The following is a 24,640-nucleotide window of genomic DNA, read 5'->3' as shown; positions in this document are numbered from 1 at the left end:
ATTTTAAGTAAAGCTCGTAACGATTATCACCTTAGTGTTTTAGAATCTCTATTTATAAAAACATGTAAACCTAAATTGTGTAAGCAACAATACGTTTATAAATCTAATCTTTATAAGTTGTTATAGACTTTATTTGAATTTTGTCGCTTATTTTATTTTATTTTTATTTTTAATGTTGTTTATCTTAGTTAAATTACTGATAAACTGTTTTTATATATGCATCTATGAATAGTGAATGTCTAATTAATTTTGCTCAATTATGCTAATTAGTGTTAATTGATTTTTCTGATGTAACCTCTAACTATTTATATACTCAAAATTTAATCTTAAAATTAGTTGCTAACTAAAGTAATTGAAAAGCGTTAGCCGAAATCGATTTTACTTGTTTGTTGCTTTAATAAAGATGTTTTTGAATGAATTTTGTCTTAGATTTCTGTACAAGTAAAAGTATTTTATGCATTAATCATATTCTCATAAATGGACTATAAAAAAGACTATTTTCATAACAAAAAAAGTTCTAATTTGTAAGTAAATACTAATTTTTCTCAAAATTGTTGTCATTTCTTATATTTAATTTCAAAATAAAAACAACCAATATTCAATTTTTTATTTTAGAAACGTAGAACTCATGAAATTTAAATTAGTTAACTACAATTTATTAAAATTTTGATATAATTTAATAAATATCTTAGTGAAAAGCGTTGTGTTAGTTGTTTTATTAGGTTCAAACAAATTATGATTTTAATAAACTTTATCTAAATACTAACCAAATTGTTTGCTTATAAGGTTTTATAAGTCTTTATTACAAATATTTACTAATCATTATAACATTTATGTACGCTTCTAATACATCATATATACATTGTTAATTTCATTATCAATAAAAGTAAAACTAATTAAGTGTTAAAAAACATTATGCAAATGTTTGTAATAGTCAAATTACTTTAATGTTAGAGTTATTTAAAAAGAGCGACTAAAAAAGTGAACCTATAATTGTTTAGTACATTTGATTGTCAGTTATTTTAAATTATAATTTAAGACATCATTTTTGTTTAAGTAGTAGATTTGAAATTTCTAAAACAAAGTAAGCAATAACTTTTGAAATATAACTTCAAGTTTACATGTTTAGTAAATTGTTCATTACTGTAGTTAAAATTAAATTTTGTTATTATAACCTACTATGTTATAATTATTAAACTAACAGAAGTTCTATAAAAGTTAAATGTAAATGTTTTAAGCAATACTATAAAATATTGTTTACTTAAGTTTTAATATTTATAAACTATTGCAATACAGTAAAAAAAGTATTATTATTATGTCTTATCTGATAATTTGAATAAAATATAAAAAATACTGACTGTTTTCGAAAAACTATGAACTTTAATTTGTTTCTAATTTTATTTCTTAATCAAAAACTCGTTTTTAATGTTTAAAATTTTTTTTTTATGTTTAACGAACAAAATTGATTAATACAATGTTGAGTTTAGTTTTCTATATTGAGGAAATAAAAAAAATACTGTTTGTTTTTCATTATACAAAGTTCATAAACATAAAAAGTTGTTCTCTTTTAAGTTCTTTAAGTTCTCCATTCAATACATTAATATTATAAAAAAGAAATAACTTATTACAAGTATTAATTAAATAGTCTATCTAGACCAGGGGTCGGCAGGCAGTTGTTGCTCGCGGGCCAAATTTCAAGTTTCCAAAATCTTTGCGGGCCGCAGTTTTATTTTTAGTGATATTTGAATAATATTTTGGCTTTAGTATTGGTCACACCAGAGATAGTTTTACTTTTGTTCACTTGATTACTTTAAATGACTTTTAGCGACACATAGAATGCCTGTTTAATATATAAATATCTATTATAATATACTTACAATGTTTAATATAATTAAGTCTTAATAAAATATGTACTTTTTTATACACTTAATAAGTTAAACTTCATAAAATTTTTGTTTTATTTTTTTACTTACAACCTAACTCTCTATAAAAACCAAGCTTGTAAATAATTTATGGATCACTTTTATACATTTTTTATATTATGAACCACCTTTTCATATAATAAAAAATATTAACTATAAATAGTTTTTGCGTCTTAAATAGTTTGCAGTTTGCATTCTTTTCAAAAGTTCAATAATTAGTAATTAAATAAAGTTAGTACCTATTTGTACTCAGGATAAGCTAAATCAAATTTTTTAGCATATTTAATGTTGGAATACTTTAATAAAATACCTTATAAGTAATTGACTAGTCTTTTACACGGTTGTCACTTTAAAAACAAAAATGTCTGTATTAAATTAAAAGTTTACTAAAAGATAAAATAGCTAAAAACTTTCTGTTGATCAAGCTTATATACATAACTAGTATATCATTTTATAAAAAAAGCACAATATGTAAATAGACAAAAAAATTACAATTAGTAAACTGCACTACAGTCATAAAAACTATTCTGAGAATTCGAAGATTTATTAAAAGTGTTTCAAATAAATTTTCAGCTACCCCTAAGTTTAAAAAAAAATATCTTAAACCGCTTTAACATATTCTGTATTTTAAAAAGTTTTTAAACTAGCCTGTTTGTTTAGCAACCCTGTTTAAAATCAAGTTCACAAAATAAAAAAATATCGAAGTTTATTTACAGTGAATTAATTATATAACTAAAAAAAATATTTTAATTCAGCTTGAATGGATAATTAAGTTTTTACATTTTTAACAAATGTATAAAAAATTATTAAGCTATTAAAGAATTTGAAAATCTTGTTTTTATTGAGCATAGTAGCAATTCTTTATCTGCATTAGAAGTTTGTTTTTAAAAAGAGCGAATGTAAGTTATAAAACGTGCTACAAAAACTATAATACGTTAGTTTCGAGTTATTGCAAGAAACGAAAAGAAAACATTGCTTATGTCAGTTTCAACATCGCACATGATTATTTTTACTAACTTCAGACTGATCAGAAAAAACCTTTAAGGCAAGTTATAATGTAAAAATATTAATTACTAAAAAAAGATACCGTTTAGAGTTGGAAACTTATTTAAATAATTTGTGTTGGTGTTAGTAAAATGTTTTTGTTTATTTTTTCAATATCAACAAGAAGTCGTGTTTAGGAAATGACTTATGATTATAAAGCCGCATAAAACAAATAAGGACTTAAATCAATCTGTTAAGATGTTAGAACTGATATAACAGATATTGTTCATTTCAGAACTTTTAAACAGGTGTTTTACTAATTTTGACATTTTAGAAGAATTTCTAGGTTTAGTTCCAATACAAAAAACAAAAATAGGTAAAAACATTTTAAAAGCAAAAGTGCAATGCACCAATATAAAATTTTTAAAAGTACAACATTTTGCTTCTATTTTTAGTATATAATTAAGTTAAAGTTTACAAAAAAACGTCTTAAATTATATAGAAAAATTTAAAAAATACTTTTAAGCTACTTTAAATGTGTTTTTGAATAAGAAATATTTATATGGTAGATTTTTGTGTCAAATCGAAATTTGATTACTTTATATGTAAAAATTGTTTAAAATTACAGGTTTTTTTCAATAATTCTCAAATTCAAAACTTTTACAGATTTTTTTAAGTATAAACTGTCAAATTCCAAGCTTTTCCGGGATTTTTTTCGCAACACTTATTGTTCAGACTTATATGTATACAATTAATATAAATAATAATAGTTCAAATTATATCAGCTGCAAGATTTAAAATTTAAAACAAATTTTAATTTAAACAAAAACTATGCATTAAACATAACAAACATCATGTATTTAATTTACCACTCTTTAAAGGAAAAAAAATCAGTCCGAGTGACCAAAACTAGCTGGATATTTCAGCATACAAAAAGCAATTCAAGCTAAAAACTGAAAAATGACTAAACTGGCCTGAGATTTGAAGTCTTCAAATAGTCATAGTCTGAGTGTGTGTCTATTTTTATTTATTTGATCAAGTTTGAACTATTTTGATTAAAAATGTACAAACTTGATAAATTACCATTTCTCAATTTAGTTTGTATTAAATAGGTAGTTACAAAAAACAGCAACTGTTTATATCAGTATGCAACGCATACAAATTAACTTAATTTTTCAAAAAATACTGTTTAAAAATCAAAAAATATACCTAACAAAAACTTTTTTTATTTATGTCATATATATTGTTTTAAATGTATCTGTACACACTTAGATATTACATGTAGAACAATAATGTTAGAAAATTATGCTTAAACTAAATTTTATCTCGTTAAGTATTAAAAAAAAGTGGTTTAAAATATAAGCATCTTTGTTCAATGGTGTGCATAAGAATTAATATAAGATGCAAAGAAATCTTATAGAAAATTAAAGGCGTTAAGACCAAAATAAAGTTAACCTTATTTCTTGTTATTGATAATATGCTATTTTTAAGTTTTTTTGCACACAAAAATATAAAATTTAGTAACAAAACATCTGTAATAGAAACTTAGGTACAAAAAACGTGTTAAAAAACTAAACTGTAAAAAAAAAACATTTTAATTAATTACTGTGCTCACTTTTGTACAAAACGGAAAACATTTGCATTTAGTTTTTACAAATAGGTATTATATAACTATTTTACTAATTTAACGCCTTTTAACCTGTTTTTTAACCTTTTCAGCCAAATCAGTAAAGTCTTTTAATTATTTTAAAGTATTATACAGGAACTTAAAACTAAAATAATCAAATAAATTTAACTTAAAATATATTTTTGCTCAGCGGGCCACATTTACGTGGTCGCGGGCCGCATTCCATTCAAAAAAGTAACGTGCTCGCGGGCCGCATTTGGCCCGCGGGCCGCAGTTTGCCGACCCCTGTACTAAAGGTAACTAGGAAAGAACTACCATCGTACAGTTAAGAATATATAGCAAACAGAGAATCAGCAAACAGAGCGCTGCCCTGTCCCCGACTTCAAATCATCTTATTTTTAGTTTTTCTAATTTAGTTTTATTGTTTTATGGTATATGTTTTATTTTATCGTAAATGCTAAATTTAGTTATACTTTTGCGTAATTCTTGTATTACGACACACTGACACATGTAAAAAGTTAATAATATTTTATTTTAATAAACACCCGTAATTACTTTTCTATCTCATTATATACAATGTGCTTTAAACCATCTTTTAGAATTTGTAGCAAATTATATGCTATAAAGCAGTGAGGCTATAATTGTACAATAAACGTTTGGTAACTGAATGTTTTGATATTGGTATATTATACTACTTTATTTTAGTAGACTTTAAGCTTTAGTTTCAAATATAAATATGACAATTAAATTTATAAATGCCAAGCATTATACTCAGATTTTATATTACTGCTTTTTTAAATAACTAATATGTATGACTACTTAATTGAAAAGTAAAAAATACTTTTAAATACACTATTTGCAAGATTCAATTAACTTTAAAGTAACATAAAATTAACCAAGAAAGAGTGTTTGTGACGTAAGTTTTAAATATTAAAATTTATAGTTGTAAGTTACCTTTATAATATGAGAAACTATAATTGTTAGTTGGGTATAAAAATTTCATTTTTAAGCAGTTTGTTAAAACTGCTATAATAAAATTTGAATTGATACAAAACAACTAAAATGAATAAAACTATTGTAAAGTATAAAAGCAAATTATGTGCCTTTTGAAAATTATTAAGCCAGATTTGTCGTTAAGGGTTTAACTTACATTTGCATTGACAATTATTTTTCTTAAATAAAATTCTTCGGAAATATTTTAATGGTGGATCTTCAACTATAAAAAAAATTGTCCTTTGTGTTTTACTTTTATACAAGAAAAATTATTGTTATGAGGATAAAATTTTTGTATGAAAAAGAAAGCTGTGAATGTTTTTAAAAGTACTAATTAGAAAAACAATTCAAAATTTTGTGTATTGACAAAAAACTAAATTAGTATTTTAAGGCTTAGTATACATACCGAATTTGTAAATTTTTTAAACATATTTATTAGCTTATATAAAAGAATTATAGTTATTTTATACAAAACAATAATGAATTTAAAGATAGCTGTGTTGTTTACAGCTTAAAAATATCGACAATATCTAAGACGCTGGTGAATAAAATACCTGTGTAATTTTTAAATACATTTGTAAGCATAAACTAAAATAAATACTTATCTTCAAGATTGGAACGACACTACTAATATGTTGAATTTCTTTAAACCCTAATTTTATACTTGTTTTAACTTAATAGTTTATATTTTATTTAAAATTGTTTTTATTTTAACTATTTTTTTCTTTTTTAATAAGAGTTTAGAATAAATTTTTTATAAAAAATTAATAAAGTTATTGGAAAGTGTTTACTAAAATTTAGATTTAGCATGAAATTCGAAAATAAGTTGAATAAAAAAAAAAGGTTCCTTAAATTTTACTATTAATTGAAGGTGAACTTTTACTTTTATGAGTGTCTTTTTATTAAAATAAATCTGTTATTACGCGTTTTTTTTGCAGGTAACTTAAATAAAATATTTTAGTTAGCTGAGCTGCTGATTCACTCGAAAAAACATTTTTCCTCATTTTAATTATATTTAAATTCTTATTATATTATTATTGAATATTTTAAAAAGTTTATTACATTTAACAATGGCACCTATTATTTTATGACTTCAGCAGCTAAATTTGAATCAGTTGTTGCATTTTACCATAAATCATTTTTAACTTAATTAGTTAAAATATATTTTTTAACTATACTAAACTTTAGAAACGTTTTTGCCAAATAACTTGTTTGTTAAGTAGAAGAAATATTAAACAAACAGTCGTAGCTAAATACACAAAAGACTTCTATAAACAAATAACCTATACTTTGACAATTAGTTTTTATTTGCAAAAATTGTAAGCACATTTGTTTAAAAACAATCTATACAAAATTATACAATACAAGTAAAATAAAAAGATGTACTTATTGATTTTCTTAAGGTAGTTGATAAAAAAGGTTTTAGTAGTTTGGCTAAAATAGAAGTAAAAATCATGAACTTTTACATTTTTACACATTTTTACATTTTTTTACATTTTGTTTATATTTTGTATCGCTCATTTATATATTTAGCTGTGTTTTATTAATTTGGTAAATAAAAAGTCGAATGGTGATCAAAACATTTTTTCATATAGAATATAACACTTTTTACTGCTAAATAATACTTCTAATAACAGAAAAATAGTTTAAAAGACAATAAAAAAGTCTTAAAAAAATGTCATTTTAGTAACGGGTGCAATACTTGTTAAACGCAATTTATATTTAAAAACAATCGTTAGTTGAGAATTAACTTAATTTTTTTTATTTTCAACTTAAATGTTTGTAATACTTACCAATTTGCATACCGCTTTAACAACGGTTTCAAATTCAGATTAATAGACCTCACTGATAAATCTATAAAAACGGTAAATTATAAATTATATATTCATACAAGCGTTTGTTGTGCAAACTGTTATAAGATTTGAGAGAAATAGCAAAAAAAAAAAGGTTGATAAAAAACTGTATAAACTACGTATGAGCAATTACGTAGCTTATTGTCGAGTTGTAAATATTAAGTCATATTTTGAGTTACTTTTGTTTTAGTCTTTTTTTTTTATAATTGTTTCATGTAGCTTTTGATGTGCTTTATCATTTAAGTTTTAGTCTTATTTTTATATACTATTTTATATAATTTATTTAATAAATAGTTCGTTGCATTTCCTTAGTTTGTTTATTTATTACTTGACTATTTATTAGTTATATTATTAAATATAAGTAGCGCGTAACATCAAGAGTAAGACTTTAAAGAAGGATGACGTCACTAAGATGAAGATCGCGTTGGCGGATCCTGCAGTTAAGTATTAGCTAACATTCGCTGACGCCACCTAAGCGTCTTGTAACCGTGACAAATCTAAACAAGTAATTCTAAAAGTGCAGTATTATAGTAATTTACGTATTAATTAAAGTATTAATTAATTATCTGCTGGTCGATATACTTTATTCATCTTAAAACAAACTATTATAAAAGAAACTTTTTGACGTAAAAACTTATAAAAAAATATTTAAGTTTCATAATTGGTAACAAAGAATCTGTTTATAATCAGAGCTTATTTATGTTTTATTTAAAAAACTAATTTTATTTTAAATATTTCAAAAGTTTATAATGCAAACTAAAATTTGCTCAAAGAGCTTAAATAAGTAAGTTTTGCTTTTATAAACCAATCATTGCAACTTCTAAAACTAATATAGTTAGAATAGAACTTAATTAACAATCTTAAGAATTAAAATTTAGTACTACAATATTAAACTCCTCACAACTTTTTTACAACTTGTTGGAATAATTGTTTTCTTGAGTTGTTTAACTTATAAACACTTTCAACATATAACGATTGAAAAAAAAATTTAAATTACCAACAAAATTGGAATTTACTATTTTCAAAAGCGATCGTGTAAGCAGATATAATTTTACACAAATCAAAAAAAAAATATTTACCTTTGGGTTTTTTTATTATTTTTAGTAGCTTTATTGCAACATCTTATGAATTTTCTGATACCGAGTGTGATAAAATTAATATTCAATATTTAATTATATACACTGAAAGTTTTGCGAGCTTTGTTAGTTTTAAATCATGATATTAAAAGTTAAAATTATAAATCATTATTGAAAACATGAAATTTTTCATAACTTATTATTTTTAAATAAAACAATTACTCAGTTTCATCGCAGAGCGGATTTTCAAGTTGTAAATCTGAAGTAAAGTAATAATGGTAAAAATGACAAATAATTAAAAATTGGTTTGAGTTATTGGTTTTTCTCAAAAATAATAGTTTATTAATTTTCAATCTCTATTAGTGGATAGATTGCTGTGTCCTATTTATTTGTTCTAAACTCTATAGTTAAAGCATAAAATTTGCCCATATTTGTACCTTAACAGACATATTTGTAAATTAATATAATAAATAATCTACTTAAAACGCCACTTTATATAGCATATATTTCTAAAAATTAATAATTTTAAATAAACTATATTAACCAAATATACTTACTATTTAGGACATAGTTATCAGTAATATTTAAAAAAATATATAGTTTTAATAATCAAACCTGTTTAAATTTGTTTTTTTTTTAAGCTGAGTAACTTTGTAAGATAATATATTTTCATTACATCAAGTATCCAATATTTTAAACGTAATGTTTACTTTTCAGTGTTATAAGTGATTTTAAATCTTATGGAGTTTGAGTATTAATTAAAAAACACACTATATAACATTAAAATTAACTATTAATCATTTTTTTTTTTTATGTAGAAACTTTGTGATGTTTTTGTTAACTTGTTTACATAGTTAAGATTTTGTTCTAAAATGTTGCAAAACTTTCTTTTTTAAACTTCCATTTTTATTTTTTAAAAACTTAATGCTTGCAAGTTGTTCAGTTATAGAAAAATATCATAATTAAAGCTCTAGCTCAACTGCTACTCTTAGTTTTTAAAATAAATTTTGATAATTTATAAGAATATCGTAAAAAATACTTCATTTCAACTGCTAAACTAAGAAAACAGTTTTAAAATATTTTTGAGTACAAAACTACAGTTTATAGCAATAGTTGATTTTCGTTGAAGTTTGACTTTTACAGCAGCTGTTTAAATAACAGCTTAAAAATAAATTTATTTTTAACTATGTAATGACAAAAAACGTTACATTATATAACTAGTTGTTTCAAGCAAGAGTTTGTGACTTAAGTTCTTTTTTTTATTTTTTAGGTTGGTCTATATCTAAATCTATCTTAAAAATAGAATTTTTGTGGAAACAATAAAGTTTGTTTATCGTTTAGCATAATTTTTATGCTTATTTAAAATACGTCCAAGCATGATTTTATTTTTATAAATTTCCAATCAACATATTTTTATTATATAGACAAAAATAACTAAAACTGAATCTTTTAAATTAGAAAATTAAAACCAGTAGCGAACTTAGCACATTTTTAAAATAAAATATTTTAACTAATTGATGAATATTTATAAATACTTTATGAATATAAACTTTGACTATTTAAAAGTTTAACTTTGAAAAGTCGTACAACGATCATTATTATACAAGTTTTTAATTCAAAATCAAAATATATATCAAAAGTCTTTAAAAACTATGCAAAGCATATACACTTTCTCTTTTTAGAAAAAAAAAAGTTTTAAATGTCATTGTAATGTAAACAAAAAGCTCATGAACTCTCATTTACAACAATTCAATAAGTATTTTTAGAAATCGAATATTCTACACAAATAACTATAACTATATTTTAAGCTGTTTTAAAACAAGCTGCGAATTAATTTAGACACAAAACTAATTGATAAAAATAGTTTTAAATGACACAGACGTTTTGATATCACTTATAATCAAAATTAGAACTATACAAAAGATCTAAATACTTTTTTTATATCAAACATTAACTTTGTTAATTGATATATTTATTTTCATTCGAGAATTTGTTGTATTTTTTTTTAATTTTATACCTTTTTCTTTTATGCAGAATGCTTAGAAATATGTATATTCATTTTTCAAGTTGTAAAATTAACTAACAAGAAAACATGTTGTATATTCTTAAAAGTGATAATATTTTTAAATAAAAAAATTAATTTAATTTTTAAATTATGACAAATATTTAATTACTATCTTAAAATTTTATCTTAAAACATCAGTAAATAAGCTTTTGATTTTCGTTTTTTTGAATTTATACATATTAGTTTTAGTTGCTATTGTTAATAAAAACAAAACCTTTTCAATCAAACAGAAAATAACAGAAAAATCATGAACAATAACAGAAATACATTTAAAGACAGTGTAACGATAAATTCACTTTATTAATTTCATAGGAAGTTTAACTTTTATAATAAAACTACTCATAAATTAACAGAAAATTAAATAAGACGAAAAATCAATTTTGACATGATTAAAATATATTCGAGCGTATTTACGAAAGCGAATTCATTTCACAGTATTAAAATGTTTTAAACAATCTAGAACTATATTATTTTATAATTTTTTATCAGCGGTGTTTATGTATTTCAAGTTATAGCATTAAAGAGTTTTTTTAAATCTATGAAATTTTGTTACAAAACATTAATACTAGTGATGTACCGGACTCACTATCCGGGTCCGGATCCGGCCGGATATTGCCATTTTTGTCAGATATCCGGATCCGGCCGGATCTTGATATGAAAAAAAAGTCCAGATCCAATTCCGAACGGATTTTAATTTGAAAAAAAAGTCCGGATCCGGTTCCGGCAGAATTCTAATTTAAAAAAAAAGTCCGGATCCGGGTCCGGCCGTATCCTAATTTGAAAATAAAGTCCGATCCTAACAGAGATCCGGCTGATTCGGATCTACTTAGTAAAAAAGAACATGCAGAAAAGTGTTTTTTTAAAAACAAACCCTTTGCAAATTAAAAAGAGTCATTTTCTTCAGTTAAAACTAAACACCTACCGTGATTGGCTAATTTTGAACACGTGACGAATTTATATTTGTTTACATTTAATCTATAAAATAAAAGTTTTAGAAATGCAACTTTTTACCTATGTTGTAAAATTAAAGACTTTACTACCAAATTGTTAGGCTAGTTTTAAGATTTTTGAAAATCTCAGGCTAGTTTTCTTTTAGATTTTGAACGAATTTAAGCTGATCCAGTTTTCAATATTTTGTGATTTTCTAGTTAATTTTGTTCAAGAACTTGATTTCTTGATTAGTAAAGCGATAGGCGGGTCCTCCTTAATTTTTACAAGTTGATCTTATTTAATAGATTTTAATCTTATTTACCAGATATTTTTTCTGTGATGTACTTTATCATTCTATCAATTTTCCTTATAATAAACTTAAAGTTATTCATAGTTTTTTTTAGCTTTTAGAGAAATGAAATTTTGAAACTACAAATGTCGCACAATAAAGAGTATATTACTCAACCTTACTAAAAATAGACTATCTAAGTTTGGACAAAATATATTTCTTACTAAACTATATTTACAAAAACTTTTGTAAAATAATTATTTATGAAATTGGGGAAATTCAATCAGTTAAGTAGGAATTATAAGTTCATATAAATAGAAATTTGAGTTTACGTTCGCCGTTGATTAACGACTTAAAATATTGACATAATAGCCTTATCATATCGTTGGTCAGTTTACTCATTAATAAACTTTGCAAAGAATCATGAGTTTGTGATGTATTTTATGTAGTAGCATATGTTTTTTTTTTCTTATCAAGAACTTTTCTGAAGTTAGTTTATTAAAGTACTTTTACTTACTAGTTATTGTAAAGTACTGTTTTTATATATTCAAAATTTCAATGTAAATGTAAATGTAAAACTTGATAACTTAAACTTTTGTTTTTGCTAAGACTTGTCCTACAATGATAACGATTTTTATGTTTCAAAATATTTTTAAATATTTGAACTAAATATGTAATAAAATTTAGTTAACTTAAACTAAATAATTATCTTTTTTATTATAAAAGTAGATTTAACAAAACAAAAAAAAAGTGTTTACAGCGAGAAATCTAAATTTATATCATTTATTAGACTAAAAACATGTTTAGCTAATCTGCTATTAAAATCCACCACATTTTTTCAATATTTTCTTTACTTATTAATTTATTTTATATATTTGTTGCATGTTTTATATATATCCACCAGATTTTTTCAATATTTTCTTTACTTATTAATTTATTTTATATATTTTTTGCATGTTTTATATTTTTTTGATGGTCACTTTTACCCGTAACCTTTGCGCTCGATCAGTAAGCAGTTCTCGAATTTTACATGGTGTATTTTGATCAGGTAGATTTTGAACGCAGGTGGATTTTGAACGCAGATGGATTTTAATCGCTGGTGGATTTTGAACGAATCCCATTTTGCTAAATTTACTAAGTTTGTTATCGTTTCGATTAAAAATTTGTTGTTTTACTCTTTTATAGTCTATTACTAAAGTAAATTTTTAAATCAAATACTTAAGTATAGAAAACTCATGTATTAAAAAATCTGTTTTAAAATTTGCTATAAAAGCAGAAAACTAATTTATGAAGTTTTGAGTTTTTTTGTAAATTAAATGTAATTTAAATTAATAATTAAAATCTTGTAGCATTTCAAATAAAAAAAAGATATTGTATTGCTGAAGATTTTTTTTAACTTAGCTAATTCAAACAACTTTTTTTGAGAAAATTTAAAATTAACCTTAATTAGTTAGTTTATCATAATGCAAGAAATATTTTAACTCAAAAAAGTGAATAAATTCAATTAACATTTGTTAACATGTTGATAAGAATTGGTAAAAAATATGAAATTTTTTTCGTAATAAGTATTTACTAAAAGTTTTAAAAATTAACCCCCAGATAATTGTTTCTATAAAAATTGACTTTGTTTGTGCTTTTGTTATCTATGACGCAATGTACAAAATGCTACGAACGCTCGCCTACTTAATTTTATTAAATACATGTAAAATTCTTTAACAATACATAGTATTTCAAACAACCAATTTGTAAAGCTACTGCAAAGTAGCTAATGTAAATGTTTTTTTTCAATATCATAAAATAACATTTCTTTGCCTCAATATCTTTTTTTATTTTTTTAAAGATCAGCTGGATATTATAACAAAAGCTAAAAATAATCGATGACAAAAAAGGATTGCTATGAAAGTTATAAAACTAACAAAAACAAGTTTATTTTATTATGACTTTATTTAGTAAAACAACTATTTTAATAAAGTAGTCATTATTTATAAATTAATTCAAACACCTGTGATACTATCTTTTAAATCATAATCTCCAAACTAGAAACAAATTTAAAAATAAAGCTGTCGTCCTTAAATTTTTTTTAGCAATATTTTGAAAGTTTAAGAACAACTTGCATTTTTCTTTGAAACTTTGTTATGGTTATTGTTATATAATATAAATTTAAATTACTACTACTACTACTACTTTGTTAAAGCTAGTTATAATTTATTGCTGGTTGAATTATAGTGATTAATCTTAATTTTAATGTAGGTTTTAATTTACTGATTTTGGAAATCGATAGCAATATTGCTTAACTTAATTAAAAACATTTCAAACAATTTAAAAAATGCTGGTTATGAAAGTTTATAAATAAATTAATTTCTAATACTCAAAATGAATTATTCAGTTAGCAGTATTTCATTTTTTATAAACTTCATATCAACTCTTTTATTTTTTTAAATGCCACATAATGAATCACAAGTTACAAAAACTACTATATATAATAGACGTTAAGAATAGTTTTATAAGCTGTTAAGAAACTGCTCAAAAGTATTAAAAGCTCTTGAATTTTAATAGATTCTACTATCAAAATTTACCCGCGTTCAAAATCCAACCAGTTTTTTTCTTTATTTATTAATTATTTTTGTATACTTTTTGCATTTTTGATTTATTTTCTACTTATTTTTCACTATCACTCTTTCACCCTAATCCTTACCCTCGATCAGTAAGCATTTCTCGAATCTGAATTTGTGGATTTTGATCGGGTAGACTTTAAACGCGGGTGGATTTTGATTGCAGACGGAAATTTGCATTTAAAAAAAAATGCTTAAAAATGTACTTTCCATTACAGACTTTTATTTATATTCTCTTATATTTATAAAAAAAAAAAATTACAACCAAGAGTTTATGAGCCATTGAATATACGTGATTAAGATTATGTGTTCTATTGTTTTGTTTAATTTCCCAAAAAAAAAGTTTAAGTAAAATAAATCTGTAATTTCTGCATTGTTTTGTTACATGAACGTCAAAACAAAAACTAATTAAATAACAAATAAATAGTTTTTGCGGTCATATACCGGGCTGCATAGCAAAAAACAATAAATAACAATCACAACTAAAATTGTTATTGAATTATAGAAAAGTTTGTTAACAATAGACGTAGACTTTAGCAAAAAATTTAATATTTAAAACTTCTTATCTAAAAAAAAAACTTTTTTTATAAAATGTTTTATTCTAAAACATTACTAACTCAGTTACTAATCTATTTAGTAAAACTATGTTGTTCAAACTTTTGTTAAAAAAGTTTTAAAAAATTAATTTATAATTTCAGATTCAAATAAACTTATTTTGTGTACCAATAAGTGCTTATAAAAACAAGTTAAATAATATAATTTCTAACGCAAATTATAAAGAAACAGAAACACAGTTGCTAAACTAGCTAATAAATTTGAGAATAAGTAATTGCTCATAAACTAAAAATTTAAAATAAAATTAAAGTTACATGTTCAGTTCTTCTGCCAACCAGTCATCTCTGATATTGACATAAAATTTCGAAACAAATGTTAGTTTGATGAAAAGAGCTGTAAATACATATGAATATGGTAAAGTATCCTAAAAATTTTTAATTTTATTAATCATGTACAAAACAATGTATATTAAACTCATACAATCATGATTTAAAACTTTGTTCAAAGTTATAAAATACTATACAATAATTTCATTCCGAAGATGTTTTACATTTCAGGTTTGCTGTTTAAGCTTTGGGTTGTAAAATGTGAAATTGGTTAATAAGAAGTAATAAAAAGTAAGCTCGATCAAAGTTATAAATAATAATTACACGTTGATTAACAACATGCGTTTTTGACCAATAGTTTGAAATTTAACCTAAACAAAGAATTTATTTTTTAGTAATCAAATTGAATAAAAAAAAAGATTTATTCTAACCCTTGTATTAGTAGATAAAAAAAAATCGTATTACTATGAATAGTCAGCTTATTTTCACTAGTTTGATTAACAAACAAAATTTTTGAACTTATATTTTTAATTACAACCAAATTTTCTAAGTTTTTCCTTTTTAAATACTATGAGCCATATGTTAAATAAAATATGTAGCAAAATATATGAATAAAACAACTATTCACATTAAAAAAACAACCCCATAGTTAAAATAATAGAGTTTTTAATTTGTTTTTGACTTAAGTTTAAAAACAGTTTCAAAAGTATTAAACATAATGTTATTTAATATTTAATTTTAAAAGAAGGTTAAATTCACTTGACATTAATTTAGAAAAAAAATGTAAAGAAAAATATTTGTAAGCTGATTTTAATAATTACTAGTTTAATGTTGATTTCAGCAGGTGGTCGATTTTCTATTAAGAAAACTTGTATTCGTACGCTGTATACATACTTGAACGGGAAAAATCGTATAAAATGCACAAAACAACTCTTGATTTCCTGATACCAAAAGCTTAAATAACTTTTGCGATGGCGAAACTCTTTAACCCTACAAACTTTTATATGCAACAAGCTATATGGAATTGTAAATAATATTAGTTTTTGTTTTATTCTATATAAACATTTTTATAAGTTAGTGATAAATGGTTAAACGTGAAGCTTAAAATTAAATAGTTTAGTTTAGAAAAGAAGAATATTTATAGATGTTTAATTACACAAACTATATGTCAAAGTTATATTTAATACATATTTATACTATCTGAAAATATCATTTTGTTTTAAACTTTAAAATAACATACTTTTTCTATTTAAGAAAATTCTAAAACTCAATTCTTTACAAAAAATGGATACACGTTTAAATCGTTCATATCAAGAACATTTATTTCAAAACATATGATTAATCCATGGTGCTATAGTCTGCTTTAAGACTTAAAAAACAAAAATTAACAAAACAGTGCCTAGAAAGACTATAAATTGCTTATGTTTAAATATAAGTTTTCCAACTAAATTTTATATTATACTCGAGAATTAATAATAATACATTAATAATAATAAAAGCTGCATGTAGCTTTCTTTTTTTCTAGTTAGTTTTTAAAGTGAACATTGCTTCAGCAAAAATGTTGTTAATAGAGTGAGCTTAAAGTTTAGGTGCATTTTAACGTAGCTTATTTTGATTGTGACGTGACTATTGGAAATTTCAAAAATCTGCTGCTTGTAATAGCTATGAAGTTTCGAAATCCCGCCCGAATTTCATAAAATCTCCTCCAGTAGTTGAAATCTCTTTATTTGTTTTTTTAAAACCAAAACATATAACAACAATCTTTTTATAGTAATGTGAATACTCAAAACAAACAAAACCTAGCTTATAACTGCACAATACAAGATTAAATAGTTTCAATAGTTGAAATATATTTTGTTTAGGTGTTGTAAGAATGACATTAAGATTATATGAGTTATGCCATCGATTTATGTCTAGAATAATTATAAATTAAAACAAAATATTTCACAAGTTCATAACATTAATGACTAATTTACAACTATTTAAAAACAGTTTTCTAAACTCTATATTGAAACTAAAACTGTCTTAAGAAAGGAATATTATCAAGAAATAGATAAAATAAAAATATGATACTCAATAATATCAAAATTCAAAATTTGCAAACATAAAAAGAATAACTTTTTGTTTAATTAAATAAAAAAAAAAATAATTTAAGTTTAATTGGAACAGTTGTCTTGCTTAGTAATTTAATACTTTATTTTCTGATAAATAAAAAACAGCTATAAGTAATTTTTTACATTTGTATACTCGAAAAAAAAATGTAAGCGTAAAAAAAAAATTTTAAGTGTTTTCAACTTAATTTAAAATAGTAATCTTAAAGAATTTTCGTAAATAATAACCAGATAGATAATGGTAAGATCTAGACTAAACTATTGTTAATATAACCAAACAAATCAACTATCGAACAAAAAAAAAAAACACAAGTAAAAAAAATAATATTTTGGATATTAAATGACAAATACTATAAACTCCTTAAACAAAATAAACAGAGGAGTAGGTATGATTACTAATGACCTAGAGAATCACTATTTAAAAGATGACTTTTAAGTTCATCCTGAAACTTTCCAAAATGACTTATATTTTTAGATATAATTATAACTTTAACCATAACTTACTTCCTTGGTAGGATAGCGATTTATTTCCTATTGTGCTGTTGAATCTAGGTAGGAAAAAATATGTTTCTGAAGACCTCGTATGATAATTATGGACATTTTTTACACTTTTGTAGTATTTTTTACAGTTATATGGTAACAAGTTATTGTTAAGCTCAAACATAAACAGACCTATTTCATAAAAATACAGACTTTCAACATCTAATATTTATCTGAATTTTTCAATTATCGTACACTATTCATCATATTTCTATGTATCTAATATATCTAATATCTCATATATCTAATGTATTGACATTTTATTATAATATATTAGAATTTAAAAATTTAAATAAAGTTCATAGGTTTGTAACACTTATCTGTTTTGCTTCAAATAAAAGCATTTTTAAATTATTTTTTTAAACTTGTACTTATTACTAATCTCTTATCAATATTCTATAGAAAAAACTAATAACTGATTTACCTTTGTAGTATGCTTTGAATAACAAAATTAAATTAAAAATTTTTGCAGACGTCACTCAAATCAATTATTATAATCTAAAATAAAGACAAAGATAGTAATTGAGCAGTTTTTATATTTTTTTAGGAATATAATAATTTAGAGCTTAAGTATAAAAACTATTGAATATACGACTAAGAAAAATTTCAAGCTTTCTAACTTATTGGTTACTAGTCCATTAATAACCAAAATAACAAAATGTTTTTATGGCATTATATTTAATAAAAAATTGTTGTTTTTGTTAAAATATTATCTAGGTTTTTATATCATCTTTATGCTAACATTAAATGTTTTAAACTGAATTTAAAATTTAAATTTACTAAACATTTCGACTAAATAAAAATTAATATATGATATGTTGTCGTTTATGACTTAATCTATAACAGGTAATTAATATTTTGTTTATTTATAACACTTATGCTTTTACCGTACTAGCGTTTTTTTTTATTTGTTTTATTACTAAAACAAATGATTTATTTTATTCGTTTCAATTTGGTAACTTATTTTGAATATTTAAAACTTTCTTTTTAAAATTTATTTATCAAATACATTTTGATAACAAAGCTAAATTTTAATGAGACAAACAACTAAAAAAGTGCAATATCTTATTAGTTTTGATTTTAATTTTTTTTTCAAATTAACACTCAAGTAAGACTACTAAATTAAAAATATATTAAATATATACTTATACTTATGTAAGGTAAAAACACTTAATTAAGCTTAAAATAATAAAATAAAAGGAAGGATTATGAATGAAGTAGGTTTAAATTTCACAAACTGTTGTTTGTAAGACATGTTAATATTATCGATAAAATTTAAAAGTTAGTCGATTTGAGAAAAAGGTGTTTTAAGCAGTTTTTTGAAATTGCTAAAACAAAAATTATAACAAGACAAAACATTTAGAATCAATTACAAATAGTTTATAAAGTTTTCATTAGCCTACACAAGCATGTCATGATTAAACATCTTATGTCAAATTTTTAAATAAGTAAACTAAGCAAGTTTTCATAAAACTTTTTTTTTTAACTTAAAAAAATTAGTTCTACAACAAACTTTGTGTATTTCTTATTAGAAACGTTTTTCATCATTATAAATATTTATAAGTAATAATAAATTAGTGCATTAAAATGTTGAAATTTACTTTCGAACTTGATACGTTGCTTATTGAATATTATTTGAAACTTATTTTTCAAACTAATATATTGTTGTTTATTAAACAATAAAAAAAGCGCTCAAAATTTTTGTTCTAAGGACCTGGTGTATAAAGAAACCTTTCGGTAATCCAGTCGTATACTTATAAAATATTTTACGAGCTTCTACTCTTTTTTTTTTTTAATGATTTAAATACTTAATTCTGTAGTGATTAAAAAATCAATTAAACAAAATAAAAGAAAAGGAAAGTAAACTAAAATTAACTAAATTTTGTGTTTAAAAGTGTACTTATGAAATTGTCTTATAATATAAGAACAAAAATGTATATATATATATATATATATATATATATATATATATATATTTATTTATATAATTTTGATTTAATTTGGAAAAAAAGATAAAAAATAGTAATACCAAACATGTGAATATTAATGATACGTTACAACTGATTTTAAGTAGGTAAAAATGTGATACGCTAAAATAATTTTACCTTAAATTTTATCAGTTTTTTTTTTGTGCCAAAAGTGCAATTTTTTTATTTAATGATTGTACTTGTTCAGTAAAATAAATACATTTGTTAAAATAATTTAACAGATGTATATGGTACTTAAAATACGCATAACCGTATTATTGTATGGATAAGTAAAATTACTAACAATTTATTTATTTTAACGTAATTTTTACTTCTTTAATAGTAAACAAATGTTTAATTTGTTAAAGTGATTTCTTGCAAACACTAGCTCTTTTTGATAAATGAAACCTGGATTTAGTTCTAATACAAATACAAAACTGTTGTGTTCTAGACAATCAAATTGGACTATAGTTTATAGAAAGCAACACACAAACTTTAAACTACTAACAAGTACTGCGTTATTTTTACGTTGACAACAAATAAAGTAACTGTTTAAAATAGCTTTAAAATATCATTTATATTACAACTACATAAAATTACAATTGCTTCTGGATTTAATCAAGTTTTGTAAGCAAGTGTTTGTGTTTTTATTATTTATACCTTTATAAGAGAAAAATAATTGGTTGATTATATATTACGAAGAATAAAAATAGTTTACTAACAATTTATTTAATGTAAATACGACTTTAAATTAATATAAAACTGTTTATATATATAAAAAAAATATATATATATATAAATATAATATAAACTATTTATATTTTAAGCCTCAATGATTGGTAGCTTAACAAGTCTCGACTTAAAAATTGTTGTTAAGTTTTTCTCAATATATTTTATTGAATTAAATTGATAATAAAAATAATTTGTAAAAGCAAATTATTTTAAAATAATTTTAAAGTCTACGCTAGTGTATATATACAGTATTTAAATAAAAAATAAGTTTAGTAAATCTTCAATTAAAGATTTTTTTAATTTTCACATAGCATTTTTAACAGACTTTCTCAAAATATGATTAACACTTTATAAGTTTTTTGACTATAAAGTATTTTAAAAGTAAACTTTGCAGCTCTTTCTTAGAACTTAAATTAAAAAAAATATTAACAAATCGCTTAAAAATATGTTTCCCTCTTTGTGGCTATTATCTCTATTTTTTATGAATAAGCAACTCTTATAAGCAAATGTTTGTTAGCATCTAAATAAAATTCATTAAAGTTTTTTATATTTTTTTAGATGTTTGTTAGATTTTTTAAATGCTTTATTTTCGTCTATTTTTTAAATTGTTTATTCCAAGTATTTGTAAAGCCATAAAAAAAAACAAACTTTTATTATACAAAATATGCAAGTATAGTGTAAAATAATTTTACTTAAAATAACATCAATTACATGTAAAGTTTTACTTTAAGGAAAAATCAATAAAATAATTAATTTTTAATTCTTTATGATTTTTTCGGTGTAAAGACAGAATAAAATATCATACTAAAGTATATCGTGAAATTTATTTGTTTCAACAGTATACAAAACTGCTTAAAACCTGCATTTGAAATGATTTAGATCATAGATTTATTGATTTACTCAATTTATAATATTGTCGTAAACAACGTTTTTTTTACAAAACTTGTATACTTAGCTTATATACATTCCATTTTAGTATCCATTAAATTTTTTTTTTTTGAATAATTAAGTTTACTACCATTAAAATGATGGTCAATAAATGAAAAAACTTAAAGCTTAATTAAAAAAAAAACAAAATTTTCCTAAAATTTTTAAAATAACTTAATTAAATCTTTAAGCACAACTTGCTTTTTATTTTTAGTTTTATTAATACTAACATCTATAAACTTTTTTCTGAGGAGGAGCTTTTGGTAAATAACATTGGTAGTGGATTCTAATACAACTTTTTAAGAAATAACATTACAGTCTATTAAAATACTGTACAAAAATATCCTACATACAAGTTTTTAACATGTTATAGAAAATAGCGAGATGTGGTAGAAAATGGTAGTAAAACAGAATGTAAACTTTAAATAATTAATTTTACTCAAAAAAGTATATAAGATTTTATGAGCTTTAAATAATCAATATTACTAAGGCTAAGTTTGATTAACCAAGGAAATTATAAAAAAATATTTATTAATTTAAACAGAGTTTTAAGAACTTTGATTAGGTACTATGGAAATTTTATTGTTATTTTTTTTTTGATCGTCTAAAACATAAACCAGTATTTAGTTGTAAGCTCTATACGTCATTATAACATAAACGCAAATTATAACATTTAAACCATTATTAGATTTATGTTTTATTTTGCTTTTTTGACAACAGTTTTAGAGTTGTATAAACTAGAAGCTAAATTTACTCAAAGAAGCTTGTGAATTTGTATTGTTTTTAAGAGATTATTTACGTATTTTATTTTTTGCTTTATTTGCAACTATCAATGTTTAAACTTTATTTTCATATTAGTTTACTTTAAAAACTTTGCAATTTGTATAAGACCAAGTTTAAAGTTTGTTATACCTATATCAAAGAAAGGTATTGTGACTTTCAAAATTAAAAATCAATTTTTAATACATAAACATATTAAATATATAGGATTCTTATGAAATAAAGCAAAACTTTTTTTTAAATTATTTTGTTATTTTTAATTGTAATAATATGCATATTTTATGTTAAGATTAAAGTAAAATCTACATTGTAATAAAAAGGAAAAATAAAGTTTAGATTTTAACGTACGTAAAATTTACCAAAACTAATCTATCTAAAAAAATAACGTTGACTTAAAAGTTGTAAAAAGTTGTATTTGTGTTGTACTTCTTAATTTTGTAATTTACTTTTTATTTCAAACCTCGTCATTTAAATTTGGCTTATTTCTTATATCTTTAAAGGAATAGTAGCTTAAACACATATTGAATAAAAAATCAAACTTAAAAATTAATAAATTGCTTGCAAATATTGGTTTCATACACAATTAATACTTTCTAAAACTATATATTACGAAAAACTAAAATGAAATTGTTATTGATATTAGATCGAGACTTGACAAAATACCTATCGTTAATGGTAAAAATGTAAACAGTTAAAAAGTAAACCAAAATTATATTTATCTTAAACAGATTGTAAATATTCTATTTATGTGATGTTAAACAATTTTCAACTAATCTTTATATACAATAAATTTAAAAGTATAAAACACACTAATTCTTGTTTACAAAAATTGAATTATTTAGAAGTAATTACTATGGCATAGTTCAGTAAAGAAGTTATATTTTAGAGCTGTTATATTTTACCTTATATAAAAGTATAATTAATGTATCACTTGTTGGTAGTTTGGAATTTATAAACAAGTTTATTTTTAAACTTTAGCTTGGTATGAATTTTTAACCCAAAACTTTTGTTTAACTTGTATTAAAAATAAATAAAATTTTCAACAAAAACTTTTCTTTTACTACTTATCATACTTAATTAGTGAAACTTGAGTTTAAAATTGAATATAAATTAAAAACTAAATTAAAAAAAAAATAAAAATTTTAACAACATAGTTTATAGTAATCAAACTTTAAAACAAATGTAAGTTGTGGCTAAACATTCTAAACTTTGATTTTAAAACATTTTTAAGAAAACTTATATTTTTGTAAATTCATAAAAGTTTTAAAATACTATTGGTTAAAATTTTTTAGCTAGTAAAAGCATCTGTTTTAAAAAGCATATAAAATATAATTACTCTAATAAAAAAATATTTCAATTAAATAAAGCTCGCAATAATAAAAAGCAACAACTACTTAGTATTTACAACATTATAAGTTCAATAGCAATCTTCAATTGTCCGTTTTAAAGCAGTAAGATACACTGCTTTAATAAGAAACAATGAATTACGGTCTAAATTAAACATAATATGCATCAGAAAACTAGCTTAAAATAATAAAATAATGTTAAAATAGATAACAGTTTTACATTAATCAAGTTAATTTAAACTTTAAATTCTGATTTAAAACTTGGTATAATTACATAACAACATCGTTATTGTAATACGTTATGTTTTCCGTTTTACTAACAACTTCAAACTTACTTTTTAAGCTCAAGTTAAAAAAAAAGTTTGTAGTTATTATTAGTTGCTATATTCAGTTTTTAAGTCTAAAATTATTACGTAATGAATATTGTTTCACACTTAACGTTATTAAATCTGTAAAATTACAAAGAAGTATTTGTAAAGAAACAAATTGTAAGAAAAATACTGTTCTAAGTTTAGTTTTAGTTGTATCTATTTAAGGCGAGTAAAACAGAATCTTTTTACAACAATTTAAGTATAAACAAGTCAGCTTTAAAAAAACATATAGCAACAATTAACTTCAAAAAATGATGTTTATAGTTGTATAATTAGCTGTGTTATAAACAGCTTAAAAACCTTGCTGGCATGTGTAGGAAAATCATAACAATAACCTTGTTTTATAATATTACTTTTGTTAGTAGGAATTTGTGAAGTTTAAAATATTACGTAAAACCGATTACTTTTATTTTTAACTTAATTAAATAGTCAAAGCTCTTACTAGATTTTTTGTACTTGATTTTATACTGTATCCTAAACTGTTATTTTCCTGAATCTTTTTTATTAAATATGTATAGAGATTTACTTATTATCGTTCGCATTGTAATTCAAAATTGTTAATGACTGAAAATATTAGCTTCCAAATATTTTCAGTATCTTTTTTTAAAACATAAAAGTTCGAATATTTTAGTTT

General features: G+C 22.3%; 1 protein-coding gene across 1 annotated transcript in view; it reads left to right on the top strand.

The window, feature by feature from the left end:
* Window positions 1–24,640, top strand: part of LOC145832649 (uncharacterized) — a 51,039-nt gene that overhangs the window by 1,502 nt on the left and 24,897 nt on the right. The gene's annotated exons all lie outside the window — the stretch shown is intronic.

The sequence above is a fragment of the Thalia democratica genome, chromosome 3, assembly GCF_965202585.1.
Source record: "Thalia democratica chromosome 3, ktThaDemo2.hap1.1, whole genome shotgun sequence".
Taxonomy (NCBI): Eukaryota; Metazoa; Chordata; class Thaliacea; order Salpida; family Salpidae; genus Thalia; species Thalia democratica.
The sequence above is the reverse complement of the archived record's forward strand: the minus strand, read 5'-3'. Positions and strand labels throughout refer to the sequence as shown.